The sequence below is a fragment of the Triticum aestivum genome, chromosome 7A, assembly GCF_018294505.1.
Source record: "Triticum aestivum cultivar Chinese Spring chromosome 7A, IWGSC CS RefSeq v2.1, whole genome shotgun sequence".
NCBI lineage: Eukaryota > Viridiplantae > Streptophyta > Magnoliopsida > Poales > Poaceae > Triticum > Triticum aestivum.
Genome location: NC_057812.1, coordinates 537,604,414 through 537,614,209, shown reverse-complemented (window position 1 = coordinate 537,614,209; position 9,796 = coordinate 537,604,414). Strand labels below are relative to the sequence as shown.

Below are 9,796 nucleotides of genomic sequence, written 5' to 3'. Positions count from 1 at the left end.
GAAGCTGCTTATATATTGGGCATCAAGATCTATAGAGATAGATCAAGACGCTTAATAGGACTTTCACAAAGCACGTACCTTGATAAAGTTTTGAAGAAGTTCAAAATGGATCAGTCAAAGAAAGGGTTCTTGCCTATGTTACAAGATGTGAAATTGAGTCAGACTCAATGCCTGCCCACTGTAGAAGATAGAGAGAAAATGAAAGTCATTCCCTATACCTTAGCCATAGGTTCTATCACGTATGTTATGTTGTGTACTAGACCTGATGTGTGCCTTGCCATAAGTCTGACAGGGAGGTACCAAAGTAATCCAGGAGTGGATCACTGGACAGCGGTCAAGAACATCCTGAAGTACCTAAAAAGGACCAAGGATATGTTTCTCGTTTATGGAGGTGACAAAGAGCTCGTCGTAAATGGTTACGTCGATGCTAGCTTTGACACTAATCCGGATGGCTCTAAGTCACAAACCGGATACGTATTTATTTTGAATGGTGGAGCTATTAGTTGGCACAGTTCCAAGCAGAGCGTCGTGTCAGGATCTACGTGTGAAGCGGAGTACATAGCTACTTCGGAAGTAGCAAATGAATGAGTTTGGATGAAGGACTTCATATCCGATCTAGGTGTAATACCTAGTGCATTGGGTCCAATGAAAATCTTTTGTGACAATACTGGTGCAATTGCCTTGGCAAAGGAATCCAGATTTCACAAGAGAACCAAGCACATCAAGAGATGCTTCAACTCCATCCTTGATTAAGTCAAGGAGGGAGACATAGAGATTTGCAAAATACATACATATCTGAATGTTGCAGACTTGTTGACTAAGCCTCTTCCACGAGCAAAACATGATCAACACCAAGACTCCCTGGGTGTTAAAATCATTACAATGTAATATAGATTATTGACTCTAGTGCAAGTGGGAGACTGAAGGAAATATGCCCTAGAGGCAATAATAAAGTTGTTATTTTATATTTCCTTATTCATGATAAATGTTTATTATTCATGCTAGAATTGTATTGATCAGAAACCTTAATACATGATACGTTCATTTTGCATCATGTTTACCTACTGTTATTTATAATGTTTTTATGCATAATAATGCTTTTTGGAGTAATTCTAATGCCTTCTCTCTCATAGCATGCAAGGTTCACACAAAGAGGGAGAATTACGGCAGAGTGGGAGGCCAAGGACCAAAGGGGGAACTCTCCTCCCATATAGTGGGGAGCCCAAGGAAGAGGAAGAAGAAGGAGAGGGGATCTCCCCCCTCTCTCCCGGTGGCGCCGGAGTGCTGTCGGGGCAAGGATCGTGACGGCGACTACATCAATATTCTTGCTATCGTCAACACCAACTCTCTCCCCCTCTATGCAGTGGTTTAACACCCCTTCTCCCCGCTGTAATCTCTACTTAAACATGGTGCTTAACTCCACATATTATTTCCCAATGATCTATGGTTATCCTATTATGTTTGAGTAAATCCGTTTTGTCCTATGGGTTAATCATGATCTTGGTTGGTATGATGCTGTCCTACAGTGCCCTCCGTGTCGCGCAAACGGAGGGATCCTCACTGTAGGGTGTTGCAATATGTTCATGGTTTGCTTATGGTGAGTTGCGAGAGTGACAAGCTTAAACCCGAGTAAGTGGGTTATGGCGTATGGGAGTAAAGAGGACTTTATACTTAATGCTACAGTTGGGTTTCATGACCTTAATGATCTTTAGTAGTTGTGGATGCTTGCTAGGGTTCCAATCATAAGTGCATATGATCCAAGTAGAGAAAGTATGTTAGCTCATGCCTTTCCCTCATATAAAATTACAAGAATGATTACCGGTACTTGTTATTGATTGCCTAGGGATAAATGACTTTCCTGTTGACAAAACCTATCCACTTTTATTACCTTGCAATTTATTCGTAGTTTCATTCTCGCAAAGTACTCGTAGTTTTATTCTTGAAAAATAGTTTCATACTTGTTTTAGATAAAGCAAACGTCAAGTGTGCGTAGAGTTGTATCGGTGGTCGATAGAACTTGAGGGAATATTTGTTCCCCCTTTAGCTCCTCGTTAGGTTCGACACTCTTATTTAATGAAGAAGGATACAAACGATCCCCTATACTTGTGGGTTATCAGGTATGAGTATGAAATTATACCTAGGGGTAACCCAATGGATACCCAAAAAATTAATAAAAAACTAAACCCTATAAAATTTGGGTAAATCTACAGTAATTAGCATTACAAGCTTACAAACTTGATTTTTTCAAAGTTATTTTGTAATGGAGATTAAGACATTTGTGTGTCAATCGTCATTGTGAAATTTTGATGTAAGTGCAAACCAGATTGTGATGGCCGAGTACCTAACTTTAGTTTTAGGCCCTTTTCTTGTCTAACCTTTATCATGTGAGTGTTATATATTGTACCCATCGAATACCCATCGGGTATAAGATACCCGATGGGTATGGGCATGGGTACCAATTTGTGTCCATGGATATTGAAATCGGTGGGTATATGAAACAATTTTGGGTATGGGTTTGGGCACAAAAAGTTTGTACCCTCCCATACCCTACCCATTGCCATCCCTACCTCTAACAGTATCCGCGCGTGCAGGAGGAACACCGTGTGACAGACTGCTTGGTCCGTTTACACAGCCAACAGTGAGTGGAGGTGGCTAGTTGCAACACGTGCAAAGCCCTAGTGACGATGCAGAACCGACCAGTCGAATGCGTGTGTCGTGCTTATTTTGGTCGGATTACATGAGGGGGCAAAGTATATCTCATAATCCTTGTCGCATGGCCATGCTTATCATCTTGGTCAGATCACACGAGGGGCCCAATGTATATCTCTCCTGATCGGAGGGACAAATCCCATCTTGCTCGACCATGTCTTGCAGCACGGGTCTGAACAAGTCCGAAACCGACCTTTATAACTACCCAGTTACGGAGTACCGTTTGGTCGCCCCAAAGCAGGCCTGTCACCATCCCGAGTACATGCGCCAGCTCAGGTCTTGGAACATAGAACATGTGTTGTACTAGAGACTCACAGATGACCTATCACTACGTCTCATAGTCGCGTATGTCCGACTCGGACCTTATGTGGACTCAGATTCGACTATGTCGAATCTGACCAGATCCTTTCAAGTCCATATTATCCGACTAATATCCAATGCTACATGGCTAGTGAGACGAGTCATCCACCGTGTCATATGCTAGTCTAGTCGGCTGCACGTCCACACAACCCTTCCGACTAGGGGCCTTTTAGGATAGTCATCATACGATGCATAGTCCCACAAACAAGTCACGTGCTTGCTGATACACATCATTGATAATATTCAAGGACTATCTTTGTTCATAAACACATAGGAAATATCATCATACATGATTGCCTCTAGGGCATATCTCCAACATTTGGGGGCCAAGGGCCTGGTGGACCGGGCACTCGGAGTACACAGAGAGTAAATCCGGACTCCGGGGACCCGGGGTCCCAATAACAACACATCAATGGTTTTACCCTTTTCCGAATTGGCGCATGGGATGGCAATGTGTATATGTTTAGCATGATCCCTAAAATTCGTCGAGCACCTCGATACCTATTAATAGTGTGGTTTCCGTAGCAATCAGATAAACACAAAAAAACTTTGAGTCTTCAAAGAACCATATATTTTGTCCCTTTCAAAATAGGGGGTCAACTATCTGCAAATGAAATCACTAAAAGACCAATGTACTGGGATAAAATTGAAAACCAACATTAGCCCCACTAACTTTATTGTCACCAACACCAGAAATCAATAGGGATAAAGTGCACTTTTAGAGGCCAAAATTCCTTTTCTGGCATGTGTAAGACCTAAGCCTCAATGACACTATTGTTCTTTTTTTGAACACAATACAGACACAAGCATTCATATACACGCGCATACACTCACCCATATGAACACACACACGCACACCCTACCCCTATGAGCACCTCCAAAAGACTGAGCCGACATATCATTTTGAAATTTACGAAGTAACCGTAGGCACCTCGTCATCAAAGGGAACGTCTTCTTCCACTGAATGTGCATCGCCGGAAATCCTGAAATAAATTTAGGAATAAATGCGAGCACCAGGATTTGAACCCTGGTATCTGGGGATACCACAGTCCCTCTAACCATCCAACCATAGGTTGGTTCCAGACACTAATGTTCATTGGGGAAAAGTCTATGAGGGCTATTTGTATTGATACTAGTGCAGACACCACCGCCTGCACTCATGAGTTGGTCCAACAAAAACAACAACAAAAGAGGCATATACCCCGGGGAACCCAGCTGATCTTATTCTATCTCCACCCATACTTACATAAGAGTAACAACAATAAAACCTAGACATGTAAATTGTGATAAGTTGAGATGAAAATTGAGAATATTATTAAAAAGAAGTAAAACTCAGCTGCCTACAGCCTCTCACGGCGATTTGAGCTCATGATTTACTCGTAGGATACAACAGGGAGCATACCAGATTGTTCAGTCGTTCACCACGTCATTTTTACCACACCTCAACGCGTGTCACAACCCGCACAACATAAATGGGACACCGCTCCGGAAACTAATCTATGCGTCATGTCGTTAATTGGGTCAAGAAGTAGCCCAAATGGTTATGTTCATCATCACATGCTTGGCGGAGGAAAAAATAATTCATCCTCCTTCAGCATCGTTTTGTCCGCCATATTCGGCACCCATGGGTTTCACCTAGGTTTGTTGTTTTTCCATTCCTTTGCATGATTAGGCACACCTTCAATTTTTTGTTGGTGTTAGGGCACATAGGTTGTTCTTCTCCTGCTTTGTCTAGATATTGAGCTCTACTGTTCTTTTGGTGCTTGTTTCAAGAAATTGATGGAGGGCGACCTACTAAGACAGGCAATCCGATGGGTTTCGATATGTTCGGATGGACATGCCTGACCTGAAGGCGCACACATGCCATCTGGACAGGTTGGACAATGCTTCAAGCCACCAGCAATTCATCTTTCATCGTCTCAATAAATAAATAAGTCATCTTCCACTAAATTGTGGTTGTAGTTGTACTCTTTATGCGTTGCTTTTACTCCCTCCGCATCAAAATATAAGATATTTTTGTAAGCTATTTTAGCCTACAAAACGTCTTATGTTTCGATACAGAGATAGTACCTTTTTATAAGTTGTCACGGGCTTAAGACAGTTCTTAAATGAGTTAGTTAAAATTTTCTTTTATTGTATTTATATTTTTAAACATCTTTAACTTTCTATAACATGGCCAGGCGCCGCAATGCGCGCATGTATGTTTAAGCGAGGTGTTAAGACTCCATCATCTCCTTCACTTCAGATCCAAAGTGTTCCTGGAGAAAAGGAGAAATACATTCCATTCAGAGCCGCGGGTAGTTCTTCGTGGTTATCATCTATTTTCTGAAGACATAATGAACAACATTGCCAAGATGAACATTAGTCATTTTCATGGATTTTCCAGCCGTTGGGAGGGCTCCTTCTCCAGTCGCAGCACACTGGGAGACAAATTCATTGTCACAGTATAATTCAAAAAAGAATTTATGCATGATACTACAAACAAACCCCCCTGCATGCATATCATCCTAGGATTTTGCAGGCCAACAAAGCACATTACGTGCATAAATCACCAATTTTCCGTCTTCATTGACCACTAGTTTTTTTAGGAGCATTTGACCACTAGTTGGTGTATGTATGTACCTGTGTAATGTACACAACTAGCAACTGAATTTGTTACAAGATTATTAATGGCAGAGGCAAACTGGAAATTTACAACATTTAGACATATGAACCTCACGCAGTGATAGGAAATTGTTTCTCCAAAAAAAGGGACAGGAAATTGGCCGACATACTCGTATTTCTCTCAGCCATGCATTTCAAACTGCCTTTTTTTTAGCCTGTTACAGAAGAGAAGGGAAGGCACAAGGGGGAAACGGAAAAGGAATGGGAGAATCACGGGCTGTAACCCCATGAGGCCTGCCATGGGCTCTCAGTTTGGGCCCAAACTAGCAGCGCGTGTGCGCGCTGGTGGCACCGCGGGACAGCAGGGGAGGAAGGAGGAGGCAGGTTTAGTACCACATCGCCCACGGAGGAGGAGCGCGGAGGGCGGATGGCTATAAAAGGAGACCTGCCTCAGCGTTGCAACTCATACCTTTCTCGGCCTTTTGGCTAAGATCAAGTGTAGTATCTGTTCTTATCAGTTTAATATCTGATATGTGGGCCATGTGTCCACAACGATATTAAATTTATTTTTTGTGGGGGTGGGCCCACCACAGTAGCTTGCTGCTGGGGCCCACACGTGTCGCCTGGGCGTTGCACTGCTGCCTTGGCCCGGCGCACCCCAACCAAATCATTCATTAAACTTTTGAGATGAGATGAGATCTGTACATAGAAGTTATTTGACTCGGGAGGAGGTACCTTCAGATATTCCCACACCTTTAAAACGCCATCTAAGGGGTTGTTTGGTTTGTGACTAACTTTGCCAAAGATTGCCACACCTAAAGTTAGGCAAGTTTGACCAACTTAGATGAGTGTTTGGTTCAAGCCACACTTGGACCCCACATGTCATACACATAAAAAATGTAGCAAGATTCTTTTAGGCTTGCCAACTTGTGGCTCTCATTTTGATAAACTAACTTTAGTCAAGTTTGGCAAAAATGTGTGGCAAAGTGTGACAATACTAGTCCTAAAACCGAACATTCCCTAAGTTTGAGTTAGGGCAGTAGTTAGTCCAATCATCCGGGCCATCACCCAGGTGACAGATCTGCTCCAAAACAAGGTTTAGGTGCCTCATTTTCGGATGCTTCTTGGGATGTGGATGTACGTGGACTCGGTTGCCAATTTCCCTCAAGACTAGCTTATTCCACTGTTTTTAGGCACAAGAGGTTTATATTTCTTGGATAAGTAGAGGGATTTGGGGAGAGTTCTTGATTGGGGAGCTAGTTAAGCACAGTTTTTTTTCTTGATACAGACAGGTAGGCCTGCATTCAAATAGTTTACCTACGGTGGCCTACTTTATATGTTTATTCAGCTCATAGGTTGGACTCCACTTATAGAAATGAAGAACACTGCTAAGAAAGAGGGTGTGGCAGCTCGGTTGGCTGGAAAGATGGAAGCATACCAACTCTTTGCTCGGTTAAGGATGGGAGCGCTGTCCGGTGCATGCCAATGCAACCCTTTATTGATTTTATGAATCACTTGGTTTATTTCTTGAATTTAAAGTCAAAGTTGTGCAGTTCCTAGATGCATATATCATCTAAGCATAGCTACAGGCTACCTTTGTCTCTGGAATTTAACCACCTAAATTTTTTCAAAACCGTTTTTTCTTCTTTTCGAAACAGATTAACCACCTAAATGGCTGTAATGATGTTCCTATTTTTGAAGTGAACAGAAAATTGGGTAACAAACTGCAAACTATCTCTTTACCAGAGTGCATGCACATTTTATCTGCAGGATGATTGAAGATGCAGAGGAGAAGGGATTAATATCAGCTGGTGTTACCACACTAATCGAGCCAACACGTGGCAATCAAGGAATTGGGATGGCGTTCATCGCTGTGCAGAAAGGCTATCGGTTTATTGCTGTTATGCCTGCAAAATATTCACTTGACAAACAGATGCTACTGAGATTTTTGAGCGCTGAACTGATATTAACAGGTGAGAATAAGGATTTTTTTGCCTCTAGCAAGTACTCTAAGTGTCCCTCTTGTATGCCTTGGGAGAAATTGCTCTTCCATTATCCATTATCTAACCAAATATAGTATTTAAAGTGTATAATTTTTTCGATGAGTATTTACTGCAGATATGGGTTTAAAGGAATGATTGGCAAGGTGGAGGAGCTGATGAAGACTATACCAAATTCTCACTGTCTTAATCAAGTCACCAATCCAGCAAACCCGGAATGCACACTTCAAACGGAATGGTACTTACATCTGAAATGTCATATTTTCATGTTTAATAAATTACAACTATCTTTTATCACCATTTATGGATCTTTTATTTTCTCAATATGCTCCTGGGCATGAATTTACTCTGTTATCATTTCCTGGAACAAAATTTAGGACCGCAGGCAAAGATACCGCAGGCAACTATCAGCCTATGTGGACATGTTTGTGGCCACTGTTGGCTCAGGAGGCACACTGACAGTGACAGGTGTAGAAAAGTACCTGAAGATGAAAAATCCATCCATAAAGATAGTGTGCATGGAACCTTCAGAAAGCAATGTAATTTCAGGTAATCTCTTAACCATAGCATATGGTGCTAGTTTCAAGCCATGGACTTTTAGTCAACCATAATCACTAATGAGTAAGTGTAGAAAAATAAAACCTTAAGGATGTGCATAGAAATCAAATACATTGCTGTTTGATCCTGTGTTCAGGAGGTTCACCAGGGTCACACAAAATTCAGGGCACGGGGCCAGGGTTCATACCGGAGGTTCTCGACACATCGGTCATCGACGAGATCATGACGGTGAGCACGGAGGAGGCCATGTCGATGGCGAGGAGGCTGGCGAGGGAGGAGGGCTTGCTGGTCGGCATATCTTCCGGTGCAAACGTAGTTGCTTGTGTCAAGGTAACTTCTACTGCTGATATTGGCAGGTTACATGGATTGCCATCTAGACATATGAACCTCATGCAGTGATAGGAAATTGTTTCTAAAAAAAAGGGACAGGAAAGGCCGACACACTCGTATTTCATTTCAAACTGCTAGTCTGTTACAGAAGAGGCACAAGGGGGGGGGGGGGGGGGGGGGAACGGAAAAGAAACGGAGAATCGCGGGCTGTAGCTCCATAAGGCCTGCCGTAACCCCCCACAAGGCCTGCCGTGGGCTCGAGGAAGGAGGAGGCAGCTTTAGTACCACATCGCCCACGGAGGAGGAGCGCGGAGGGCGGATGGCTATAAAAGGAGACCTGCCTCAGCATTGCAACTCATACCTTTCTCGGCCTTTTGGCTAAGATCAAGTGTAGTATCTGTTCTTATCAGTTTAATATCTGATATGTGGGCCATGTGCCCACAATGATATTAAATTTATTTTTTGTGGGGGTGGGCCCACCACAGTAGCTTGCTGCTGGGGTCCACACGCGTCGCCTGGGCGTTGCACTGCTGCCCTGGCCCGGCGCACCCCAACCAAATCAATCATTAAATTTTTGAGATCTGTACAAAAAATCAATCATTAAATTTTTGAGATCTGTACAAAAGTCAAGTTTCAGTTAGGATAGTAGTCCTAGCTAGTCCAGTCAACGAGAGGAGGGATCTTCAGGTATTCAGAGCCTCAAACTACAGTTGAAAGAGAATAGGATGGATCCGACAAGGAAAATCTCCACACCTTTGAGGTGCCATCGTTCATCCTGTACGGCGCTGCAAGGTGATTTGGAAGCCACCCTATCCATCTGGTACGCACTCCATTGCTCTGCGACTGAGGTGAACAGCACCCCCAGAGAAAGATGGCAGTGAAGGAAGAGGGCCGGAAAGGAATCTCATCTCTCCTCTCCTCCGGGGAGGAGAACATCGCCTCCAGCATCACCCAGGTGTGACAGATCTGCTCCAAAGCAAGGTTTAGGTGCCTCATTTTGGTGTGACAGATCTGCTCCAAAACAAGGTTTAGGTGCCTCATTTTGGTATGTTTCTTGGGATGTGGATGTACGTGGACTCAGTTACCAATTTTGGTGAAGATTAGCTTACCCCGCTGTTTTTAGGCACAAGAGGTTTATATTTCTTGGATAAGTAGAGGGATTTGGGGAGAGTTCTTGATTGGGGAGAGCTAGTTAAGCACAGTTTTTTGCTTGATACAGACAGGTAGGCCTGCAT

General features: G+C 43.1%; 2 non-coding genes and 1 pseudogene across 2 annotated transcripts; all 3 read left to right on the top strand.

The window, feature by feature from the left end:
* The first annotated feature begins 6,138 nt into the window (after window positions 1–6,138).
* Window positions 6,139–6,335, top strand: LOC123155056 (U2 spliceosomal RNA). The gene has a single exon (XR_006477186.1). It is a non-coding gene; the product is annotated as a U2 spliceosomal RNA (small nuclear RNA).
* A 284-nt stretch (window positions 6,336–6,619) lies between these two features.
* LOC123148017 (cysteine synthase, chloroplastic/chromoplastic-like) lies at window positions 6,620–9,721 on the top strand (annotated as a pseudogene).
* LOC123155052 (U2 spliceosomal RNA) lies at window positions 8,919–9,115 on the top strand. The gene has a single exon (XR_006477184.1). It is a non-coding gene; the product is annotated as a U2 spliceosomal RNA (small nuclear RNA).
* Window positions 9,722–9,796: the final 75 nt, after the last annotated feature.